Source organism: Aquarana catesbeiana, linkage group LG05, assembly GCF_042186555.1.
Source record: "Aquarana catesbeiana isolate 2022-GZ linkage group LG05, ASM4218655v1, whole genome shotgun sequence".
In the NCBI taxonomy this organism is placed as follows: Eukaryota; Metazoa; Chordata; class Amphibia; order Anura; family Ranidae; genus Aquarana; species Aquarana catesbeiana.
Window position 1 is genome coordinate 116,577,210 of NC_133328.1, and position 12,636 is coordinate 116,589,845.

At 44.6% G+C, this 12,636-nt stretch overlaps 1 protein-coding gene across 1 annotated transcript in view; it reads left to right on the plus strand.

Moving 5' to 3' along the window:
* The first annotated feature begins 318 nt into the window (after positions 1-318).
* CCDC126 (coiled-coil domain containing 126) overlaps positions 319-12,636 on the plus strand; it is an 83,523-nt gene continuing 71,205 nt past the window's right edge. Inside the window, exon 1 of the mRNA XM_073630103.1 lies at positions 319-540. The gene's annotated coding sequence lies outside the window, so the exon portion shown is untranslated. The remainder of the gene's footprint in view (positions 541-12,636) is intronic.

Genomic DNA, 12,636 nt, shown 5'->3' on the forward strand with positions numbered 1-12,636 from the left:
ATGAGTGTGGAGGGTAAAGCACATCATTCATCCCTTCCATATCGCTGTCATCACATGAATAATGTACGGACAGGCAGTAAGTGGCGGATATTGTTTCCAGGCAGTGCTGTCTTTGCTGTCTGTGCAATCAGCAGAACTAATGTAAATTCCATAGTGTGCGCAGAGTGTGCAGTATCTGCCTATCAGGAGGCGGACACTATATACATAGAGAGCCCTCTATATCCCCCAGCTGCAGCTATTGACAGGAAGCCTAGGGGCGCTGGGAGGGGGACAGAGAGAGCGGCCAATCAGGACCCGTAGTACAAGCTGTGCGCTGTAGGCCGGTACAGCTTAGCCAATGGCAGTCCGCCTTCCATTGTCGGCAAGGAAGAGGGTCTGCACTGTGTTGTGCACTTGTCATTGTTGAACGTGGAGCGGTGCGGATGATTGCAGGAGGGAATGGATCACACTGGTCATCAAGGGGCCTGAGAACACCACTCAGAGCGGGCATCACCGGGCACCCTTCTTCTCACCATGACAACTCTTCATCGGACAATCTAGGTGAGCAGGGAGGGAGCTGGCTGACTCCAATGTTGAACTCCTGAATTCCCACCATTAGATGATTGCTCTCCAATCACTGGATGATTGTTGGAGTGTGTGAGCTGCAGGTGACATGATGACAGCAGAGGATTATTGGGACAGTAATAACAATTTAAAGCCTTACAGGCACTTTGTGTAGCTTCCAGCTGCCATATATTACATACACAATCCCCTGCCTAGCAGATCATGGGGGGGGGGGCAGCTTATTTTCACAGGGGCTACATGAGAAACTGGACCTGGCGCGCAGGGCCAACTTAATTTTGGACCTGGGAAGGTATGCAATTACGTAAACATATACAAAAAAACAAAAAACGCCTGGCTCTAGGAATATACGGTACAACTGCTCATGAAATGGGTCTGTCTCTCAAGCAGTCGGAAGGGGGGGTGGTAAAAACCTGATCTGTAAAATAACAGCCAGACAGGATCGTTCATATGCCGCAGCCACATTTTTAACTTGGGCTGCAGAGTTTTACAAGTGGCACCGCTTGTTCAGTTGCAACTGCATCGCGGCATTATAGGGTTAAATCGGGTGGGAGGGGGTGATATAACACCACCTGCCTGTGAAATGCACTGCGACTGGAAGGAGAGATCCGTACAGTGGGGATTTCTGCTGACCTGGAATGAAGAGCAGGTGTACGGCTCTGGGGTTTGCAGCAGCATGCAGGCACTAAGGCCCTGGTTCACACTGGTGTGACATGCGCTCCGACTTTGGGCACGCATAACGTGTATAGTGGTTCCCTATGAGAGCCGTCTTAACTGGTCCAATACAAGTCGGGTCCGACTTTAGAAAAGGTTCCTGCACTACTTTGGTCCGTTTTCATTCAATATCATTGAAGTCGGATCCTCATTGGGGTTACCACCTCATCCCTTTAAACCCGAACACATATGTATCGGTGTTAATTTAGTTGACTAAATGAATACTATTTTAGTCGACAAAAATACGACTAAAGCTAAAACAATTGAGATGACTAAAATACGACTAAAACGGCATTTTAGTCAAAAAATTAAAATGGCATTTTAGTCAAAAGACTAAAACTAAATTGAAATTTGACTTCAACATTAACACTGGCCTTTAATGCATGTTCATACCCCAAGACCTTAAATACCATATTTATCGGCGTATAACACGCACCCCAAGTTTAGGAGGGAATTTTAAGGAAAAAAAAAAACTTACATTTAAATGCCCATCAATGCAACTTTATCAGTGTCATTTGCAGCCTTGCCCAGTGTCACTGCAGTTTTTAAAAATGGCGCCGCCGAGAGACACAGAGCCGGTCCTGTGGCTGTCGGCTGCTTTCGGCTCCTCTCGTAGACCTGTGGGTGGAGCTGAGCGCCACCGACATTCATACATAGCCGAGTGTACTCGGCTAGGTTCGTCTAGCTCCGCTCACAGTCACGCCCAGTCCCTGTGTTATGTCCATCTTAAGGCGGGACTGGGCGTGACTGTGAGCGGAGCTAGCCGAACCTAGCCGAGTACACTCAGCTATGTATGAATGGTGGCGCTCGCTCCTCCGCTCACAGTCAATGGGGGATCGGCGTATAACATGCACCCGCTATTTTCCCCTGATTTTAAGGGGAAAAAAGTGCGTGTTGTACGCCGATAAATACGGTACTAACATATGACATTTTTCACTCCAGCAGTATATAATGAGTTTGGAAATTGTAGAGAAATGTTAGCTAATGCATTACAATTGAATTACTCCCGTTCGATTTCAGACGACTAAAATGAGTTTTAGTCGACCAGGGCCGATTCTATGCCTGAATTCGGCCCTGAAACGGAGCCAAAGTCGCACAACGTTTTTGTGCAGTGCGTTCCGCAGCCGCCCCAGATATATGTGAATCGGCTCCATAGGGAGCCAGTCACATTCTACTGTTATGCGAATTAGATGCGGGGAAACGCGCATCTAATTCGCATAGGTGTGAACGGAGCCTAAAATGTACTGGAGATTTAGTCGACTAAAACTATTGCAGAAGACTAAAACTAAAATGCCATTTTAGCCCTAAGACTAAAACTAAATTGAAATTTGCTGCCAAAACTAACACATATGAATTACACAGTTTATGAGGCTAATTTAATGCAGTTAAGACACCAAGTGAGTTGAATTACCTCCTTAATCATCCACAGGACCTGTGTAGTAATTAATATGTGTTCGGTTTTAAAGGGAGGTGGCAACTCTAATCCTCGTCTTAACCATCTGACTTGTGACATCCGACATGGTGCTCACAGCAGCAGGAAAAGGAATTTGTCACACTAGAAAATATGAAACAGCGCTGGCAGCATATATTATTCAATACACATCATGGTGATTAGTGCCATATGCATCAATGTGTTTGTGCCATACAAAATCAAAATGCAACAAAATTATATATAATATGCATAAATCTATAAAGTGCTTATATGAAAAAAAGTGCAATGGTGATCCGAACTTTGCAAGCTGTGAGGTGACTCCCTCTTTGGTGACCCCACTCACCAGAAACAATGGACTCTCAGCTTCGCAGTCTGGGGTCAGAAAGGCAGTGATCTATTGATCTGGGGATGTGTAGGATGGTTCCTCATAAAACTCCTCCAAGAGGTTACTTTATAACAGAAAGGATACGCCACACTCCATAGATGGGGAAATAAAAAAAAAAAAGAAAAAGCTCATAGTGAAATACAGCTAAAATAAGTTATCAAGCGCATTAAAGGCGCTACTTACAGGATATTTGGCAAAAAACAGGCGTTGGACGCACTTCTGGTTCACGTTAACCATTGACACAATTTCCACCTCCGTGGAACACACGCCATACAGCGGCGAACTCGGATATTTTCACTGATGCCTGTTTTTACCAGATATCCTGTAAGTCAGTGGTTCTCAACTCCAGTCCTCGGGACCCACCAACAGGCCAGATTTTAAGTATTACCTTGGGGAGTTGCAGACTAGAATACTGCAATCCCTGAGCAGCAAATTATATCACCTGTGATGTATTTCAGCTATCTTGCAAACCTGACCTGTTGGTGGGTCCTGAGGACTGGAGTTGAGAACCACTGCTGTAAGTGGATCTCCTGAGCTGAGGCAGATAGAGCTTACACATCCGAATAGGCAGTGGCTGGGCCAATGTAGAGTGAGGAATAGCAGTAGCTGTCCACGCCCCATCGTATTTAAATGGGATCAGGAAAGGTGATGCAGCCTTGTTAGGGCAGCCCATATGGTGTGAATTTCTTTCTTGCAACCACGTGTTCCCCCATCAATACACAGTGCTGAAGGCCAAGCAATTGTCTTCTCCCAGCCAGGAGAAGACAATGATTATCGCTAGCAGCTTGTGAAAATCAGAAGCGAATCCGGAAGGCTGGTTGTACCTAGTTTATCAACTTGGTACATTCAACCTGCTCATTAATGGTAAGAATCTCGGTCGGTTCCTGCTGAACCAGCTGAGATTTGAACTGTGTATGGCCGGCCTTAACCAGTGTGAAATAATTCATAACCGGCATCGTAAAACAAAGTCATCAGTTTATTAACATCATTGTCACCAAAATGTATTTCATCTTGGATCTAAAGCAGTTTATAGTTCAGGGTTTCTCAGCCATGGTTCCGTTGGACTTTAGGGTTCCTCCAGAGGTTGCTATGGGGCTCTTTGAGCAATTTCTCAAAGAGGTTCCCACTGACACCATTGATCATTTTAGCTATCTATAAGGAGGTAATTCTTCCCACTGTCCACAAGTATAAGGAGCATTCTTCCCACTGACCATCACACTAATGTGTCATGAGTTGTAGATATCGCAATGTTTAGCAGAGGTTCCTTGAGACCGGAAAGTTATTTCAAGGGTTCCTCTGTTTTGAAAAGGTTGAGAAAGGCTGCTATAACTCATCGAAAATGCTAGTTATATTCTGCAACAAGTCCCTTTTTATACAGCCATTAAATCTATTTTTTATGGTACAAAGCAATTGTATTGCAGTGCTAGACACACAAACTCTACAGACACTTTTATATACATTTAAAAGAACACAATGAGCTTGACCTATTAAAACTGGAGAGTGCAAAATCTGGTGCAACTGTGCATGGTAGTCAATCAGCTTCCAATTTCAGCTTTGACCATAAAAAAAAAAAAACTGCAAGCTGATTGGTTACTATGCACAACTGCCCCAGCTTTTGCACTCCAGTTTCAGTAAAAAAAACCTAAACCCCCGTTCACACTGAGCCCAGGTTCACATTGAGGGCTGTTTGAAAACGTGCAAGTTCAAACCGGCAATGCAGTCCGACAGACATCTGTGCGGGTTCCTACAGAGATGTCTATTCAAATCGACCCTGAAGTCGCCAAAAGTAGTACAGGAACTACTTTTGGTAATCATTGTGGCGCCGCACCAATTCGGATGGTGCTATTGATGGCAGTAGCTGCCGATTTGACATGTCAAATTGCATGCCAAATCAGCCCAATGTGAACGTGGGCTGAATGTGGGTTTGAAATTGTGCGACTTCACTTGAAATTGCACCATTTCAAAGCTGCATGTCAGTGCGACTTAATGTACAGATGTCTGTCTATGCAAGTCACACCTGAAATCACCAAAAGTAGTGCAGGAGCTACTTTTTCAAATTGGTGCGGCACTACAAAGCCAGCATTGCACCGATTAGAACAATTCCATTGCCGACAATAGGGTGAGACTTGTCTTGCTTTTTGGACCTGTCAAATCACATGAAAAGTCGCACCGGTGTGAACGGGGACTTAGGCTTGGTTCACACCTCTGCGGGTTCGGGAATCACAGCGTTTCCCATACCTGCAACCACCTGCAGTGAAAATGCACTGCTCTGCCAAGACGCGTGGGGCTGCCACCACCACGCATGTAAAATGTGCTTGTGTGGGAACCACAGGGAAATGGCAGGCTCAAAATGACCAAGCGATTTTGCTGCAGTTGAAAAGGTGCATGCACTTTTTTTGCTGAAATGCAGGCATGGCAGCTCATTCATTTGATAGGCCGGTGTGTCCCCACAAACGCGGCCCGCAAAAAAAGAATAGGTGTGAACCTAGCATTAGGCAAGAGGGTGAAGTTAGGGTAAATTGTATTTAAAAATCAGATATTTTATAATTTAATTGACGCATAACATTGCAGGGTCATTTACACCAGAAGGAACTATGCTTGCAGCTTCTTACATCACAGCCCTGATGCATAGACTAAATGCCTTGTTTCTTATGTTATTAGTACATGCATGCAGTACTTTTTTCAGTGCATCGGGTTGCAAGGCAAACCACCACATCACTGCAGTGAATTGAACTGTAATAAAATGTCACTTGACATTTCAATAAAGTTCTGTGATCGATGCTAATACGGCACGATTGGGGACCAAACCTAGAAAATAAGGCTATATGATACCCCACTGTTTAAATGCTCAGTTGCTGCCAATTGTCTCACATACATTTTAGCATAAATTGCAGCGTGAGCCCTGGTTCACACTGATACTATGCGGGAAACGCACCGAAATTGCTGTGCTTCCTGCATTGCATCGCTCTGCATAGCAATCGCACTGTGTTCATGTGATCTGCTGCGAGTGTCATTTAAAAGTTAATGACACCCACAAAAGCAAGTAGCAGAATGCAGTGCATTTGCCTGAATCGGATCGTATTGGTTTGGACACCCATGCGACCCGATTCCAGTGCGGCACAAAAAAAAAAGGTGCCTGTACCTTCTTTGTGCGGATGCGGTGTGATTTGAGCCATACAAAATTATGGGCTCCAATTGTACTGCACAGAATCGCATTTGATTTGCACAGGAATGCGGAGCGAATCACATGCGATGTGACAGTGTGAACCTAGCCTAAATGCATTTTTTGTATGTGGACCCCGCTCTGACGATGGCCAGTGCTATGGATGCTGACGGTTGCGGTTGACATCACAGCTCTGTGTTATTCAGACCCACAGAGGAGATGGAGCTTTGTGATCATGTGACAGCATAAAAAAAAAAAAAATGGAAAAAATGTTTAAATTGTGATTTATGCTAAAATATATGCAGGGCAATGGGGAGGCATCAGTGAAGGTGCGGTGTTATAACCACAGCCCTTAGTCATATGTGAAGAGCTGAGCCCTCCAGGATTACACCAGGAGAGAGTGGCTCTGCAGGTATAATCAGCAGGGCTCCACTGTCACTTTGACAACTGGTGCTCTGTGCTGCCAGTGGTCCTGATATAGAGCAGGACTAAGCTGTCAATGTACTGCTCAGAACCTGGACCAATCTCAATTGATTGGCTCTGAGGAAGAGGTCATCTCCCCTTGAAGCCATCTGGAAGGTCCTCTGGCTTGCTGGGATTAGTCTTGGTGACCTGGTTGCTTTGTGTTTACTGTGGACTCCTAAAAGTTTTTACCACTGAGTTGTATGTGAGTATATCTAATTTTATTGTATTATTAAAGATACCACTTGGGTAATGCGCAGGGCTGGTTTGCCCTCTCCTTTTTTTTTTTTTTTTTTTTTAGCAATCATTTGACACATGAAGGTTGTGACCTCAGTGCTCGTCTAGCCTGGTACACACTATGAGCTTTTTTTTTTTCGTTCAACCCAGTGGGGTGAACGGAAAAAAACAACAACTCCACTTCGGTTGGAGCTGCTGTACTAACAATCCGATGTTAGTAAAGCGATCTTCCCCGCTGAACTGACAGGGGGACAGAAAACTCCAGTCAGCGCTCTCAGCTATTGGTTGAGAGAGCTGATCGGGAGCCAGTCATCTTCTGGTTTTCCAGCATGCTTGTGCATCAGAAGCCGGCTGATCCGGCAGGCATACAGACGGGCCAAAGTCAGACAGTTATTATTGAACTGGTTGATGTCTCTCAACATTCAGCCCGCTTGTACAGGGCTTAAAGGGGTTGTAACCTTTAAAAAAAAAAAAAAATTCTCATTAGGCCGGTCACATGACCAATTTACGGGCTACAGCGGAAGGGGCCGAGATCTCCATCCTGATGTCAACCGGGGAGGTCATGTGACTGCTGTACTGGCCATTCACGTGATGGAGGCACTTAAACTGACCACAATAATTGGGGGTCGGCAGCCATGATTGCTATGATCAGCACACAGAGAGGGACACAGGAACAGGCAGGTTTTTTTACATCTTATAGAGGGACAGGTTAGACAGCACTTTACTGTTTAACCTGCTATAAGGGAACAGGATCTCCTGATCTTGATCTCTAATGTTTTAGGAGTTGGAGCGGTGTTTGTCTTGGTGCTAGCCACTCGGTGACTGGAATGCGATTGAGCAGATGTCATGTCTATGCGATCTGTCTGCTGGCGGTTGCCCTAAAGGTATTACATTTGATCTTGACAGGAATGCAGATGTCGGTATGGGGACTTTCTGAAGTAGAAAAGCTAATTGACGTACAAAGGAAAAAGCTCCCCTGGCAGGGTAGTATTTTTTCATCTGACCTTTTTCATAGTGCACATATGTAAGGTCCGATTTATACAGAGTCAAAGCCCAACTCCAGGAATATTAAAACAAAAAAAAAATGTACCCTTGCAGTGCACGCCCTTCCACTTCAAGGGTTAAATGTTTCTTTTTTTTCTTTTTTTTTTTTTTTTTTTAATTGTAATTTTTATTAAATTTTTGTTCATAGGAAAAACAAAACCGTATTACAGAAAGTACACAGATATAAGCTAAAGTATTAAAGCGGGGGTCCACCTATCTATCGTTTTTTTTTTTTTTTTTTTTTGGAGTTCATTCACAAACTTTTCTTCTCATGATTATCTACTCACATGTTCTGTGTAATAAGTCCGCCTGTGTCCGATTTCGTTGTAAAGAATAACTTATAAAATTCACTGAAGGCGGTTTCCATCTTCATTGTGGGCATTTGAAGCCCACAAGCATGTATTTCCTGGATGCGGTGAATGCTGTGCTCCCAGCATTCACCGAGATGTTGTGATGACGCTGTTGCACAATGCATGCTGGGAAGCCTGAGACTAGCTCCCAGGGGACTGTGGGAGGTCTGGGAGAGACTAGAAACACGCCTACTCCACATGCATTTGGGGGGTCTCAGCATCTTGTGTTTACAAACACTGTTTCCTAGCAACGCTCATGCCCTGTTTATGCTTCACAACCACTGCTCAATACACAGGATCATGATAGCTGTAATAACTATGCAGTACTTCAAACGGTCATATTTTAAAAACTATAAATCCTACAGCGAGACTCACAGGACCCAGACCTAGATTTTGATGCATAGTATGTCTCTGAAATATTAAAAATGAAGGCACGGTCGCAGTTTAGATATTGCCCTTCAAATTTGAAGTGGCTAGAGTGGCGTTTCAATGAATGTCAATGGACTGTGTGAGCTGCAAACAAATGGTCATATTATGAAAACTATCAGGACTATGGCTTAGCCGTGGACATGTTTAGTGGCAGCAGGGATAGCTGAACGTTTTGATATAAGATTTGTGTAGGTGGGCTTGAAAATAAGGGAGTGGCGGCAGTTTAGAAATCATGTCCTGATTTTTCAGCTTTTGTCACCTCCCACTCTAGTTTTGAACATTTCCCCATTCATTCCTGTGGGACCAATTTCGCCGCAAAAACAACGATATTTCGTGAACCATCCGGTGAAACGTTCCACAAAGTAATAGCACACCAATCGGGAACAATCTGCACGTTTCGGTATATTACTTGTCTATGTAGTGTAAAAACTGTGGGAGGAGTTAGAGTGGTAAATTTGGCTATAATAAGAATAATAATATATATATATGTGAGATAACAGTAAGTGGTCTTGCTATGCAAGAACACTTAAAAAATCTGTCAATAAATACCTTCTACAGCCAATGTCTGGTCATTGGCCTAGGCTTATGACATCATAAGAAGGCCAATGAGAGCTGCAGAGCTGGAAGTGTGTGTCTGTGTAAATCCAGGAAGTGAACAGGCAGCAGCTTCAGCTGCCCACAGTTAAAACGGTTGCAGCCAGACTCAGCGGAGGGAGATTTCTGCAGCATATTTGGGAAGTACAGAATCGCAGTATATATAAAATAATATGCAAAGTGGTTGGAGGGAAGCTTCAGAATGGCAAAGATGTTTGTTTTTATTACAAATTATGTGAGTTCCCCTTTCATCCTCACTTCAGCATTCCTTAGTGTTGGTACCGGTCCCACAAAGATGTTCTGTAAGCTGAGACTGGCTGCAGTCACTTTCCAGCCTCCTCCATGTACAATACAGTGTACAGTCCCTATATTTTATGTAATATTGTATATTGGGGTAGAGGAGACCCTAGAGGTGGCGGGAGAGGGGGGAGAGGAAAGAAGCACAGCCTGTACTGTCCTCTCTGGACAATAAGCATTTAAAGCGGTATTAACACCCGAACCAAAAATGTAATATATTGCAGTTTGCCAATCATAAGATGTGGTGCCTGCATCAGTTTTCTTTGCTTGGGGTTTTCCCCCGAGTGATTTGGCCAGTAACACACCTCTTATATTAGTGAGGCAATACTCTGGAGGAATGTGCACTGGAGGCACAACAGAACGCAGCATTGTCAATCTTGGGGAGGGGCATGAGGAGTGTTAACTGTATTAGATTTAAATTTACATATACTAAACAAATTTAAGCCAAACTCCAGCTCACTTTATATTCAGTTACAGCAAACTTTTTTTTCCCTTTTGGCATAAAGGTTTTGCCTGAATATATAAAAGCTAATCTTTTTAATGTGTTCCTAAACCCACAACAGTAAAATCAGTCTATGTATGCAGTAAAGCATGCTTGTTATACTCACTGTGGAACCTAAGGAGTTAATCCTCTGCATTGTGTAAAAAGGCTGTTTGATCCTGTCTTCTGTGATCCTCCCCTTCTTCCACTGTCTCCAATCCATCTCCTGAAAGTACAGAGCCTTGGGGGCAAACTCCACATGCTCAGTTTGGTGTGTATTCCTAAAGAGTTTTTGTTTTTTCTTGGGAGAGTGCATGTGATCAACACAGGGCCAATCAGCACTGTCCAGCCATGTCGAGACGGAGGGTCAAGGTCCTGCAACCTCATAAGACAGAGGAGAATGAAATCTCCTCCTACAGGCTTTATCCAGTGCCAGTGCTCTGCTGGACTCTGATAAAAGTTACAAGGCTGCTATTTACTGCTGATGAGAAAAGGTATTTAGCAGTTTATATTTACTAATATAATTGCATTTCCATTTTCTGTGTACTGTGGGAGACCAGATATAGTGAATCCAGGGTCCTGGGTTTAGTAACCCTTTAATCACCCCTGCCTGTGTCAAGAGGTTTGTCAATGTAAACTGATACATTCTGTTGAAGAGTTTGTGCTGTGAAAAACAGACTTGCTTTTTGGATCACCAGATGAAAACAGAAGTAAGAGCCTAAAAAAGGAAACAAATGCAGCCATCACATCTAAGAATTGATAAGCTCCGATAGAATAAATGTTTGCTTTTGGGTTTTATGCTGCTTTAACCCTTGCAGTGCATGGAGACCCCACTACAAGGGTGAATTTTGGATATTGCTGGAGTTGGGTGTTAAATATCAGTTATGTTATACAGTGCTTGCTGGCAAAAACTCTCCCATAATTGTGGATGTTTCTTGCTATTTCACATAGACAGCTAACTGATGAATGTTACTTTGAAACAGAACTGTTTGTGATGGGTCACCACATGATTATAGTAAACATAGCTCAGTTCAGGGCTTCACAATCCCCAGGCGCCAGGTCGCCATGGCGACTAGAAATTGCTTCCTGGGCTTTTGTCAGCCCCGGTGGCTGTAGGGTGGGGGCTGCTGGGCGGTCACTGAACAGGCGCCAGTCTTTGGAGGGCGACCCGCAGGTGTCACTGTGTATGTACAAGGCGGGGGGGGGGTTTGGGGCGGCGCTGCGAGGGCGGGTTAAAGGAGGAGAGGGGCAGGATTGTGAAGAGCGGGTTAGGGGAGATGCGGGAATGTAGGGAAGTAGAAGGGGCGGGTCAGGGGAGGAGTGGAGCTGACAGGAGCGGGGCCCCTGGTGTTAAGTGTCCCCTGTGTGGCTCAGTGACACCATGACGGTTTAGACTTTTGGGGCCCCTGGAGCTCCTCCTGCAGTATCACTGGGTGCGGGTCCAGGCCCAGCTGTCCGAGGGGACACCTCACCTCAGAGCAGGAACCAACAGCTCTGGACTGGCTCGGCAGTGGCCCTGAGCCAGTCACCCCCTCACATGGGACCCTCCGGTTTCCCCCGGACGGACTTAGAGTCGGGTCTGAGCAGCCCCTGGAGCCTGCTACCCCCTGGACAGACAAGAGCCAGTGCGGCCCCGATCAGTGCCCATCAGTGCGGCCCCGATCAGTGCCCATCAGTGCGGCCCCGATCAGTGCCCATCAGTGCGGCCCCGATCAGTGCCCATCAGTGCAGCCTCGATCAGTGCCCATCAGTGCAGCCTCGATCAATGCCCATCAGTGCAGCCTCGATCAGTGCCCATTAGTGAAGAAGAAAAATTACTTACTTGCTAAATTTTTATAACAGATTTTTTTTTTTTTTTCATATGGGTAGTGTTGCATGACCACGCATTTGTCATTCAAAGTGTGACAGCACTGAAAGCTGAAAATGGACTGGGCAGGCAGGGGGTGAAAGTGCCGGTAGGCAAGTGGTTAATAAAAAAAACAAAACTGGCTCCTAACTTCTTTTTTAGCTGGCTCCTAGATTCAAAGCAAATTTGTCAAGCCCTGGCTCAGTTGTGCACAAAATCAGCAGGGAGTCATATAGCATGCTTTATCTATGTTTCAAATCCTATCTCCTGCAGACCATGTTTGGATGAAAACATAAATATTCCCACTGACAACCCCACCACCCCTCTCAAAACCTGTGAAGCAATAATATTAACCGCTTCAGCCCTGGAAGATTTTACCCCCTTCCTGACGAGAGCACTTTTTACAATTTGGCACTGCGTCGCTTTAACTGACAATTGCGCGGTCATGCAATGCTGTACTCAAACAAAATTTGCGTCCTTTTTTCCCACAAATAGAGCTTTCTTTTGGTGGTATTTGATCACCTCTGCGTTTTTTTATTTTTTGCGCTATAAACAAAAAAAAGCAACAATTTTGGAGAAAAAAACGTTTTTTTTTACTTTTTGCTAATAAATATCCCCAAAAATGTTTTTAAACAAATTTC